Here is a 12,994-nt window from a genome sequence, read left to right as displayed (position 1 = left end):
CAACGGGAGGGAGAGGCCACAATAGTGAGAGGCCCGCGTACCGCAAAAAAAAAAAAAAAAAATTTATATATACATTATATCTTTTAGCCTTTTGATTTCAAAATAAATGCTCACTGTAAAAAAAAAAAAAAAAAACAATGAACTTTTAATTTTATATGCTTCTCTATTGTTTGAAAATCCCCTCCCTTCCTCTTCTCTAATTACACTCCCCAAGGTTAACTACTAATAATAGTTTAGTTTTATTCTTCCTGACATTTGTTTCCAGGCAAACACAGACAGACATACATGTTGTTCGAGTATACATACAACTTTTAAAACATGGGATCATACCACACATACTGTTTTATAAGTTATTTGTTTTTCTTAATAGTAGATCCTGGATTTCTTTACATGCCAGATTTGATAGATAAACTTCATTCTTTGGGCCTCTCACCGTTGTGGCCTCTCCTGTTGCAGAGCACAGGCTCCGGATGCACAGGCTCAGTGGCCATGGCTCACAGGCCCAGCCGCTCCGCGGCATGTGGGATCCTCCCTGACCGGGACACGAAGCCGTGTCCCCTGCATCGGCAGGCAGACTCTCAACCACTGCGCCACCAGGGAAGCCCCAAAACTTCATTCTTTTTAAAGAGCTGCATAGTGTTCCTTAATATTGGTGTACCAATTTCGTTAACCACTTCTCTACATGTAGATATTACAGTAGCTGCTGCTCCCCCGCCCCTTCTATCTTATAATCTATTTTTAACTTATTCACTGATAATACAAGTATAAATTAGGATTTAAAATTATGATGCCAGTTCTCCTTTGAAAGAAGCTGTAATGTGGTCATCTAATAGTAATAAACTTTTTTTTACTTTAAATAAAGATTTTGGCCTTTCATCACTGATAATCACATACAAATGTTGTCACTGTTTTCCATGCAGTGTTATCAATAACTCTGAAAATTTTCAAATATAACTGATTTTCAAATTAACTACACATTATAGCCTAATTCTCCACTATCACTCAATTACATGTAACAACTCTTTATTGGTGTTTCTACAAGCCTACTGTAGTACGGCGTTGTCTAAGGAATTAAAAATAAGTCTTTCACAAAGGACTTGCCTTCAGGGAGCTTACAACTTTTGGGGAAAAAAACTTATTTACGTATATGAAACAATTACACCAGAATATAAAGACTGGAGAAAATGTAAAGGGAAGAAAAAATAACCAAAGGACCAAGTATTATAAGGTACAATATAGAGATTACCTAGTGAGGAGAGAAAAGATAAAGAACTAATGGAAGAAATGGGAATTTAGATGCACTTTGGAAAAGTACTAGGATCTGAATAGGGAGATAGAAAAGGGGGGAAGATACTCCCGGCAAGGGAAAATGTTTTAGGAAAATCTTGAAGACTGGCATGAAAAAAGAAAGGGGAAACAGTAGGAAAGGGGAAAGAAAGCGAACTAGGAAAAAGGGAGAAAAGAAAATCATGGTTAAGACAGAAGCATACAGGAAAAAGTTTCTGAGATGGAGTGGTGGGCAGGGAGGGTTGTTTGTTGCTTAGGCACATATATTTACTGTCAGAGGAAGAAGCCTGGGGAGAGGTAAAACTAAAAGATCCTAGTGGGAAAAGAAGTCAGTGGTAAAGGAAAGAGTGAAGAGAACAGTGAGACACAGAGATATCTCCTAGAGGGAAGAAGTAACCCAAATGGTAGCTGCTCCCTAAACACTTGGCCAAATGTTTTAGTCGCATATCAACCAACATTTAGCATTCAGCCCCTTCACTGGCTTCTGCAAGAAATCCAGGTACACCAAGGATTTCCTAATTTCCATACGTTTTTATTTGTGGGGTCACAGTGAGAGTCACATTACACAATATACAGCATTTCACTTGGAAAGTCTATTTAAGGGGCTTCCCTGGTGGCGCAGTGGTTGGGAGTCCGCCTGCCGATGCAGGGGACACGGGTTCGTGCCCCGGTCCGGGAGGATCCCACGTGCTGCGGAGCGGCTGGGCCCGTGGGCCATGGCCGCTGGGCCTGTGCGTCCGGAGCCTGTGCTCTGCAGCGGGAGAGGCCACAGCAGTGAGAGGCCCGCGTACCGCAAAAAAAAAAAAAAAAAAACAATTTAACAATCATCTTCTCACACTTGAACAAGCCCCTTGTAGACTCAATATTCATCACAAATGAATTATCAAGGCATTTCTTCCAAACAAATTCAGCATTTTCTGCAAAAAAAAAATTCTTGTGCCAACTACTAAAAGACCGACAATTTCTCCATCTCAATACAAAATCAAAAATACAGATGAAAAGTTTTCACCTTAGTAAAATAAGCATAACTGTTATAAGAAACAGAACCAATCTTCCTAAGAAATAGAAGAAAGATTTTTAAAAATATAAACTATCATTGGCAAGAATGTGGTGAGACAAACTCTCATATGCTGCTGTGTAGAATAAAATCACTAAGAATATATCTAGAAAACAATTTATCAGAATATTCATGCTCTTTAACAGACTATTTCTACCAACAGAAAGCTATCCTGAGAAAATAATCAGAGATATGGCCAGATAGTCAACGATGTTATCGTAATGTTATTTATAATAGGAAAGCCTGGAATGTTTACAAAAAGAAATTGCTGAATAAATTATGCTATGCTACCATCTTATAATAAACTTAATAGAGGTGTCAAAATAATATTTTAAAGTGTCATATATTCATATAAGAAAAATATGTTAAATAAAAATAAAAAATAGAATAAATATGAGTATTTCAAATTCACTTTTATTTTTTAAATGTGAGCAGTTTATTAGTGTTGCTTTGAAACACTATCCATCCCTTTGATTCACTCATCTGACACAGCTGATTACCCCCTTGGTTTTTTTTTTGTTTTTTTAATTTATTTTGGCTGTGCTCGTTCTTTTCTTTTTTTAATTAATTAATTTTTTTGGCTGCGTTGGGTCTTCGTTGCTGCACACGGGCTTTCTCTAGTTGTGGCGAGTGGGGGCTACTCTTCTGGCGGTGTGCAGGCTTCTCATTTCAGTGGCTTCTCTTGTTGCGGAGCACGGGCTTTAGGCGTGAGGGCTTCAGTAGCTGTGGCATGTGGGTTCAGTAATTGTGGCACGTGGGCTCTAGAGAGCAGCCTCAGTAGTTGTGGCACATGGGCTTAGTTGCTCCATGGCATGTGGGATCTTCCTGGACCAGGGCTCGAACCCGTGTCCCCTGCAGTGGGAGGGTGGAGTCCTACCCACTGGACCACCAGGGAAGTCCCTCAAATTCACTTTTAAATTATATATATACACACAACTATTTGTGTGTACATACACACATATAATTTTACATAGATAAAATTAGAAGGAAGTACAATGAAATTTTAGAAGTAATTTTCTTTGGGTGTTAGGATTGATTACTTTTTCTTCTTTTATTCTTTTCTGTAATGATCAGAAGCGAGATGAGGAAGGGAATGTCGTCATTTGCAAAGCATAGAAATAAGACACACATGCTGTGCCACTATTGTGGCTCTAAGGCCTACCACCGACATAAGTCGATCTGTGGCAAATGTGGCTACCCTCCCAAGTGCAAGAGAAAGTATAACTGGAGTGCCAAGGTTAAAAGATGAAATGCCACTGGCACTGGTTGAATAAAGCACCTAAAAATTGTATACAGTAGATTCAGGCATGAATTCCCTGAAGAACATCACCTAATCCCAAAAGAGCAGCTGTTGTAGCATCCAATTCATCCTTAAGGGTTTCAATAATTAGTCACTCAACAAATGTTTAAAAAGAAAAAAATCAAGTTTTCAACCATAGCATTCATAAGTGGAAAAAAATGTTTCTTTTTTTTAAAAAGCAGCAGCTACGTTTCTCTATAAACAGGCATTTTTAATTTTTTTGACACAAGAAATAGGCATTTTTTTAAAAATGTAGGCTCTGATATATATAATGTATACACTCTACACTGTTGTATTCTATGACTATGGTGAACTCTGCATACCCCTGAGTTTCCATTATAACCCCATGTTGAGGAAAGTTATGAGTGAAAAGGAAAGGAATAAGTTTGCTGTTGTCCTGATTTTTAGTTCGTAACTGACAACTTTAATGACACTAGAACATAAACTAATGTGAAGGAAGGGAACTTTTGTGTTTTGTTTACTGCTTTATCCTCAGCAAATATTTGTGAATAAATCTCCAATTGATTTTTTAAAATTATGAATCACATTCCTGTTCTACTATATTCTTTGTCTTGAATAAAAAAGTAAGGGCTTCCCTGGTGGCGCAGTGGTTGGGAGTCCGCCTGCCGATGCAGGTGACACGGGTTCATGCCCCGGTCCGGGAAGATCCCACATGGCGCGGAGCGGCTGGGCCCGTGAGCCATGGCCACTGAGCCTGTGTGTCCGGAGCCTGTGCTCTGCAACGGGAGAGGCTACAACAGTGAGAGGCCCGCGTACCGCAAAAAAAAAAAAAAAAAAAAAAGTAAGACAAAGAGGAAGTGCTGACTTTTAAGTGATGAGTTGGGGAACCCATTAAAAACAAATTAGTTCTGGTTTTGTTTTTTCATTCCTGCCCGTACAAAGGGGATGATGCTTTCTCTCTAGAGAAGCTCATCTTAGGTTACTCTGAAGTGTTCTACTTTAGTACTAACTTTCTTCATAAATTGTATCCTGCTACTCTGATTAAATCATCTCGCCATCTCTTTTATTTTTCCTATATCTTTTTTCTCTGTGTATGGCCTTCCATGCACAGTTGACCCTTGAACAACTTGAGGTTTAGGGGTACCAACCACCAACAGTCAAAAATCTATGTTTAACTTTACAATCAGCTTTCTATAACTGCGGTAACCACATCTGTGGATTCAACCAATTGCAGATCATGTAGTACTCAAGTACGTATTTACTGAAAAAAATTCACACATAAGTGGACACGTGCAGTTCAAACCTGTGTTGCTCAAGGGTCAACTATAGTTTCTTACTCTTTTTAACTGTGCCTTATATGCTGGTTTAACATATTATTTAATTTTTAAGTTCTATTATGGGATTTTTCATTTCTGATATTCTAATTCATTCTTATTTTAATGTGCCTTGTCATTTTTATAGTCTATTACTCTTTATTTATGTTTTAGAATCCCTCTTTTTTTAAACATCTTTATTGGAGTATAATTGCTTTACAATGGTGTGTTAGTTTAGGCTGTATAACAAAGTGAATCAGTTATACATATACATATATCCCCATATCTCCTCCCTCTTGTGTCTCCCTCCCACCCTCTCTATCCCACTCCTCTAGGTGGTCACAAAGCACCGAGCTGGGGACTTCCCTGGTGGCGCAGTGGTTAAGAATCTGCCTGCCAATGCAGGGTACACGGGTTTGAGCTCTGGTCCAGGAGGATCCCACATGCCGCAGAGCAACTAAGCCTGTGTGCCACAACTACTGAAGCCTGCACGCCTAGAGCCCGTGCTCCACAACGAGAGAAGTCACTGCAATGAGAAGCCTGCACACTGCAACAAAGAGTAGCCCCCACTCACTGCAACTAGGGAAAGCCCGCGCACAGCAACGGAGACCCAATGCAGCCAATAAATAAATGAATAAATTTATTTAAAAAAAAAAAAAAGCACCGAGCTGATCTCCCTGTGCTATGTGGCTGCTTCCCACTAGCTATCTATTTTACATTTGGTTAGAATCCCTCTTTTATTTATTAAATATATTTATCTTATGTATTGGATATTTCTAATAGCTGAAATATCTTTAGATCTGTTTCAGTTGTGATTTCTGCTGACTCTTGCTCATAGTGTTTTGATTTTTTCCCCTTGTATGTTTTGTGTTTTTTTTTTAAAAAATGAGTATATTTGTTAGAATTTTAACTATGATTATTTGATAACTAGGTTGATAATTCCTTCCATGGAGGATTTGTGATTGTTTCTGGCAGGTACTGAAGAGTGTTACAGACCCAAGTCTATTTTAAATTAAAACTCTCAATTTGTAGAGTTTAAGGATCATGAAAATAGTATAAAATAAGGCATCAAATCCAAGTGAATGTAAGCAGGAATTATTCAGGGGGATTTTAACTCCACCCAGAGCTGTATGACTCTCCAGGATGGTCTCTGATAGGCCCCCTTCACTTTGCAGAACGCAGGGAATTTTCCTCCGTCTCCATTCTTCTCCATGCACAAGTTTCTATGCCAAAAGAAACTGATGGATGCCCCCAAAGTATTCAGTGATTTCAGCACTCGTTTACCTCACAGAATATACTTGCTTGGTTTCTAGCCCCAGAAAGTTTCCCTTATTTTCTTATAGGTTCATCCATTCATTTTAAAGGATTTTTAAAACACTGAATCTAGTATTTTACATATTTGGTGGATGTCTTGTCTATCATACTACCAGAAATGGAAGTCTATTTAATACTCCTACAATTGCTTTGTAAAATTTAAATCAGGATATAATAATTACTCCTGTAAATTTTATTTTAGTGTGTTAACTGTAGTCTGTAAGTCTGTCAAGGGTACTTATAATCTTGACTGAGTTATTATATTAGCTTACCTTAGAAGTTGTGTATCATCTGCAAATTTTCTTCAACTTTCTCAGCCTTCACCAAAGTCACTGATCAACACAGCTTCTGACAAAAAGAAAAGCTTAAAAATTAATTTAAAAAATCTTTATAGAAATTTCAACGTTTTCCTTATTATCATGTACATAGAATTATAAATTGAATTTCCATCAGAATCATATAAAAATGAATCAAATTAAAATATGAATATCTCCCTACCCCAATTAGTTCAAGTGGCAGACTTTTTAAAAATTAGTACTGAACCAAATAAAAATATTTCATCATTAGGGAAAACCAGTATAAATGTGAAGGGGTGGCTTAGATGAGGGGAACTCTAGCACCACTGAAATCTCCATCAGCCCTAACCTTCCACAGGAGGAAACCACCTTATCTAAACTAGTATCTTAAAGGCCAATACAAAAAGGTTGTGCAAAGCTTAGAGGAGCTTTAAAGTGTCACGAAGGGAAGCTTTGAAAGGTTTTTTGCTTTTAACAGCATCATGAAAACCCATGCCTGCTAGATTTTTTCTTTTCTGCTTTGCCATAATTTTAGTTCACATCTGTCACTAATTTCAGTCATCAATGGCAACTTTTATAAAATTTCTATCTCCAACATCAGTATGAGGGCGTGTATGTGTGCATGTGTGTATGCTTACATTTTCCCATTAGAAATAAGAGAAAACTTACACTCTCTCCTTTAATACAATGCTCTTGCATGAAGAACGTATAAACAACTGACTTTGGGTCTGCATCTTTATTTTCTGAGCAGCAACTACTGGTTTAAACAGAACATTTAGCTCTGGATGTTCTTTCTTCTCAATATTTGATGTATATCCTGCAATAATGTAGTAGAAAAAACACAGGCTTTGGAATCACATAGATCTGGGTTTAAATCTCAACATCCCTCTTAGGAAAATAATATCACAAGTCTCAACGGGTAGCTGCACGAGCCAAATTATATAGCATATATATAGTGCCCAGCACAAAGCCTGCTACGTAACCTGTACTCTGTTATGTTAGCTGTCCTTCTGTGTAATTTTGTACTTCATTTCCACTTTGCTCAATCTATCAAAGGACTTTCCAGACTAAATTTTCTAAGTCATAGCCCTGATAAACTACTGTGGTTTTGTTCAACAATTAACATTTTGCAACACTTATTTTACCCAACAATAGACATAAAATACTTTAAAAATAGCAATACATCGGCTTCCCTGGTGGTGCAGTGGTTGAGCGTCCCCCTGCCGACACAGGGGACACGGGTTCGTGCCCGGGTCTGGGAAGATCCCACATGCCGCGGAGCGTCTTAGGCCCGTGAGCCATGGCTGCTGAGCCTGCGCGTCCGGAGCCTGTGCTCCGCAACTGGAGAGGCCACAACAGTGAGAGGTCCGCGTACCGCAAAAAAAAAAAATAAAAAAAAAAGCAATACAACAATTATACTACTGAATATACCCCGCTAAGAAGATACAGTTATCCCTTGCTATCCATGGGGGATTGGTTCCAGCTCCATCCCCCCATGGATACCAAAATCCACGGATGCTTAAGTTCCTTATATAAAATGGCATAGGGTTTGCATATATCCTATGCACATTGCACATATACTTTAAATCATCTCTAGATTACTTGTAATACCTAATACAATGTACATGATATATAGTTGCCAGTAAGGGGTAAATTCAAGTTCTGCTTTTTGGGACTTTCTGGAATTTTTTTCCCTGAATATTCTCGATCCATGGTTGGTTGACTCTGCAGATGGAGAATCTGAAGATACAGAGGGCCAATGTACAGTCCAAAATCTATGTTCTAAAGTCACTAAAATTGTTGCTTTTCTTGTGTGGCTATGTCACCAAACTTCTATATAGTTATGTAAATTTATTTCCTTTGTAGATTTTTCTTCTCTTTCTACCTTTTTACTTAATTTAATTTTTGAATATGTAAACATACATGATTCTAAGATTGAAACCATGTAAACAAGTTATAATTAGAGAACTCTATCATTGGCACCTTTCCCATTCCTTTCTTCTACATATTTAATAGATTACTCTTCAGTGTCTTTGTTTTTTCCACTTTGTAATATATTCTGCAGATCACCCGATATTGGTACATGGAGACTTTCTACATTCTCCTTATGCCTTCTAGTGAAAAGGGTGACTTGGAAGGGACACCATCAACCTGAAGATTATTCCATTGTTGCACGTACTTTAATCAGGTATGGGCATTTTGGTTATTTCCAATCTTTCGCTAATACAAGTAATTCTGTTGTGACTAAATTGATACAAATGCCAGTTTATATTTTATGCCTGTGTGTCCTTAGAACAGATTCCTATGTTTGGGTCAAAAGACACACGCATATGTGATTCTGCCAGATACTACTTAATTCCCTCCTGGGCTTTGTGCTTTTGTATCCCCACCAGAAATGCATCAAAGTGCCTGTTTCCCCACAGTCCATAGAATATTTTATATAACTACAGATTTTGGTGAGAAAGGCTTTAGTGTAGTTGTGGTTTTTAGAATAGGTTTCATTTGTATTTCTCTTTGTATGACTGAAGTTGAACATCTTTTATATGTTTTGTCATCTGCATTTTTTTCCATGAAATCTATTTTCATATCTTTGGCCTGTTTTTCTACCAGGTTGATGGTAATTTGCCTTGATTTTTGGAGGTTATTTTCATTAAGGAAATGAGCTCTTTGTGCTGTATATTCAAATATTTCTTCCCAGTTTGTCACTTGTCATTTGACTTTGTTCATGGCATTTTTCACCATGTAAATATTTTTTTAATATAGTGGAATTTATCATAGTTTTAATTTTCTTCTGAGATTGAGTCATAGTTATAAAATCCTTGGCTTACAATTTCATAGACTTTAAATTTGTTCCATGCCTATTTTGCTTTGTATGTTGCCATTGAGAAGTTTGTTGCTAAACTCTTCTTTCTGCCTGGAAGCCCAGAGGTACTTTTCATTATCTTCAAAGTCCAATAGTTTTATTAGGACATGACTTAGTGTTGACTACTCGGGATCAATTTTCCCAGTACACAAGGAGCATTTTCAATACATAGATTTAAATCTTCTGTTACTTCCAGAATGTTTTCATGGATTTAAGTTTAAATATTGCCTCAGCTACTGTTTTTTTCTTCTTAGGAACTCTAATTTTACATATAATCTATATAAATCATTTTCTGACTTTTTACCTTTCTTCATTTAATTTTCATTCTTTTGGCTGTCTTCATATTTTTTCTCAATGCCCCTTATATTCTTTCCATTAGGTATCTTGGACTTCAGCTTCATTTTAAAAGATGATTATTTTTTGTCTTCATTTTGTTTCCTGAGTTCAGTAAATTCACCTTCCATTTCTTCCCTTCTTTTTTTGTCTTGGGGTTCTGAATTTGAAACTTTATCTCTGCAAATGCTTGTTTAAGGGTATTTCAGTTAGGAGTATTTAATTCAGGTAGTTTTCTTTAGCTCTTTAGTTGAGTAAGCTTTGGGGGAGACTTTCCATCAGCTGAAATATTTTGATTCTCATTTTATTTTTTCTACTTATAGTAACCTTATATGGGTGTTGCCTGCCATTTTCTGTTCATTTTGAAGGGTTTCAATTTTCTTAAACTAATTAACAACGGTACATAGACAGGAGTGAGGGATTTGGAAGAAATACTGGATTTTTTTAGTTCAACAGCACCTTCTGTTGGTTTAATAAAGTACAGACTTTTAAAAATCAGTAACTCCTTTTTGGGTGAAAAAGGGTTCATCTATCTTCTACTCTGTTTCACCAAGATCCTTAATTTCTACTACCTCTTCATTCTCTTTACCACCGAGCCTCCAGGTAAATGGTGACCCTTCCAAGTCATTCTGTTGCCAGAAGCAATACCTTTCTGAGATGGTCTCTTTGGTCCTGTGTACTTTCAAGTCCCTTTTGTCTAAGGAGTCTTAAACCTTAGTATTTCCCTCCTTAGGGTGGGGTTTTCTCTTTTTGGAGTTATTTTACTTGCATTCTACTGACGCCAGTTCCTGCTTCCTTTTTCTCTGTTCTGAAGTCTCAACCTCACTTGTCACCTCAGCATGGGGTCCAGAGCTGAGTCTGCTCATTTCAGTTTATCTGCCTACATAACCATAATTTGAAATTACATTAGTTAGGCAAGGGTGGTGGTGATATACTTTGCTCTCCTTACAGATCTGTATGGTTTTTTTTCAAATAAATTTATTTATTTATTTATTTTTGGCTGCATTGGGTCTTCGTTGCTGCGTGCGCTTTCTCTAGTTGCAGCAAGTGGGGGCTACTCTTCGTTGCGGTGTGTGGGCTTCTCACTGCGGTGGCTTCTCTTGTTGTAGAGCACGGGCTCTAGGCGTAAGGGCTTCAGTAGTTGTGGCTCACAGGCTCTAGGGCGCAGGCTCAGTGGTTGTGGCACATGGTCTTAGTTGCTCCTCGGCATGTGGGATCTTCCTGGACCAGGGCTCGAACCCGTGTCCCCAGCATTGGCAGGTGGATTCTTAACCACTGCACCAGCGGGGAAGCCCTGTATGGTTTTTTAAAAGGATGTATGGAGAGATTTGGATTTAGACAGTTGCCACCATCCTACAGAAAACTTGACCCAGGTTTAATTTTAAAATTTTTAAATTATTTTCTAGTCTTATTACATGTGGTCAAAATTTTGACTTTTTATATTTTGGAACTGATATATTCTTTGTGGTCTAATACATAATAGATTTTTATAACTGTCCTATGTGCATTTGAGAAGACATATTCTCTATTAATGGATTCAGACTTTGATACAAATCTGTAAGATCTACCTTACTGATTATGTATAATAATGACTAATTTTCTTGGTCCACTTAACCTGACATTTTGAGAGAGGTGTGTTAAAGTCGTCTATTATTAGCAGGTTTCTATTCCTTTTTACATCTAGTAGTTTTTACTTTATGAAAACTATTGATGTGTCATTTGGTAAATAGATATTTTAAAAAATCTTCATTGTAAATATAACCGTTAGCTTTATATGGGCTATTTTATAGTATCCTTCATCTTAATGCTTTTTGAACTAAACTCTGCTTGTCTGATACCAAGATGATGAACCTTGCTTTTTTTAAAATTTGCATTTTTCTGATATGTTTTCACTCTTCCCTCTATTATTGTTATTTTAAAATTATCCTTCATTTCTTATGAACTCCTTTTATTATTCATACTTTTTACAACTGTATCTTTTGCATACAGCGATCATTAAGTTGAGCCCATATACATTTATTAATACACCTGATATATTTAGTGTTGTGATAATGATTCATGTTCTATTCATTTTGTGTGTGTGTACAGATAAGTACGTATAGAAAATAAATACATATAGAAAATGTGTGCATATCATTACATAGTTCTCTTTGCTCTTTTTAGGGTAGGTATTTCTTTTAGTATTTAGGAAAGTTTTTGTTATTGGGGTTAACTCTATAGTAATATCTTTATACAATACTCTTCATTCCCCTCCCCTCTTTTTAAGATACTGTTCCCTGCAATTAGCAGTAACAAAATTAGTAACTTCCTCTTCTCCCCCACCATCTAGTTTTGATCACGGGTATTACTTTTATTAGCGTTTTATCTTACACATCTAAGTATACATACTTATTTATAGTATTTTATGTCCATCAGTCAGCTTCAAGTGCTATCCTTTTCCTTACAGCTAATTCCTATGAGGCAAACAACCACTTAATTCTACTTTTCACTTATACTCCCCTTCCCCCCTCCCTTTTTCTGTGGGCTATGCTATTTCTACATCATCAGATTATACAACATTTACATACCATTCTACCACAATTATTCCCATCTTACAATCTTAGTGCTACACAAGATATACTCAGTGCTTACCACCTGACCTCATGCCAAAGATTCTCCAGTCATTTCCTGGTTGTCTGAAATTTGTTCTCTAGTATATTCTTCAAGAAAGATTCATAGGAACAATATTCTTTGAGTTGTTTCATGTTCATATATGCTTGTTAATGGCCTGAATTCTTGAAGTATAATTTGGTGAGATATGGAATATTTATTTCCTTGAATATTTAAAAAATGTTGCTTTGTTATTATCTGGCATGAAATGTTGCTGCTAAAAAAATCTAATCCAGGGCTTCCCTGGTGGCGCAGTGGTTAAGAATCTGCCTGCCAATGCAGGGGACACAGGTTTGAGCCCGGGTCCAGGAAGATCCCACATGCCGCGGAGCAACTAAGCCCGTAAGCCACAACTACTGAGTCCATGTGCTGCGTCTACTGAAGCCTGTGCACTTAGAGCCTCTGCTCCGCAACAAGAGAAGCCACCACAATGAGAAGCCCGCACACCGCAACGAAGAGTAGCCCCCGTTCACTGCAACTAGAGAAAGCCTGCGCACAGCAATGAAGACCCAACACAGCCAAAAATAATAAATAAATAAAAATAAATAAATTTTTATATTAAAAAAATCTAATCCAGTCTAATTTTCTTTCCAGGTTTACTTGGTCTTTTTTCCATGGGTG

At 37.2% G+C, this 12,994-nt stretch overlaps 1 protein-coding gene and 1 pseudogene across 2 annotated transcripts in view; one reads left to right on the top strand and one right to left on the bottom strand.

Moving 5' to 3' along the window:
* Positions 1–12,994, bottom strand: part of CAB39L (calcium binding protein 39 like) — a 99,772-nt gene that overhangs the window by 78,329 nt on the left and 8,449 nt on the right. For both annotated transcript variants that reach the window (XM_059996183.1, XM_059996182.1), the window contains exons 2-3: positions 7,198–7,345; positions 6,505–6,580 (exon numbers count right to left, since the gene is read on the bottom strand). The gene's annotated coding sequence lies outside the window, so the exon portion shown is untranslated. The remainder of the gene's footprint in view (positions 1–6,504; positions 6,581–7,197; positions 7,346–12,994) is intronic.
* On the top strand, positions 3,426–3,754 carry LOC132413930 (large ribosomal subunit protein eL37 pseudogene; annotated as a pseudogene).

Source organism: Delphinus delphis, chromosome 18, assembly GCF_949987515.2.
Source record: "Delphinus delphis chromosome 18, mDelDel1.2, whole genome shotgun sequence".
In the NCBI taxonomy this organism is placed as follows: Eukaryota; Metazoa; Chordata; class Mammalia; order Artiodactyla; family Delphinidae; genus Delphinus; species Delphinus delphis.
The sequence above is the reverse complement of the archived record's forward strand: the minus strand, read 5'-3'. Positions and strand labels throughout refer to the sequence as shown.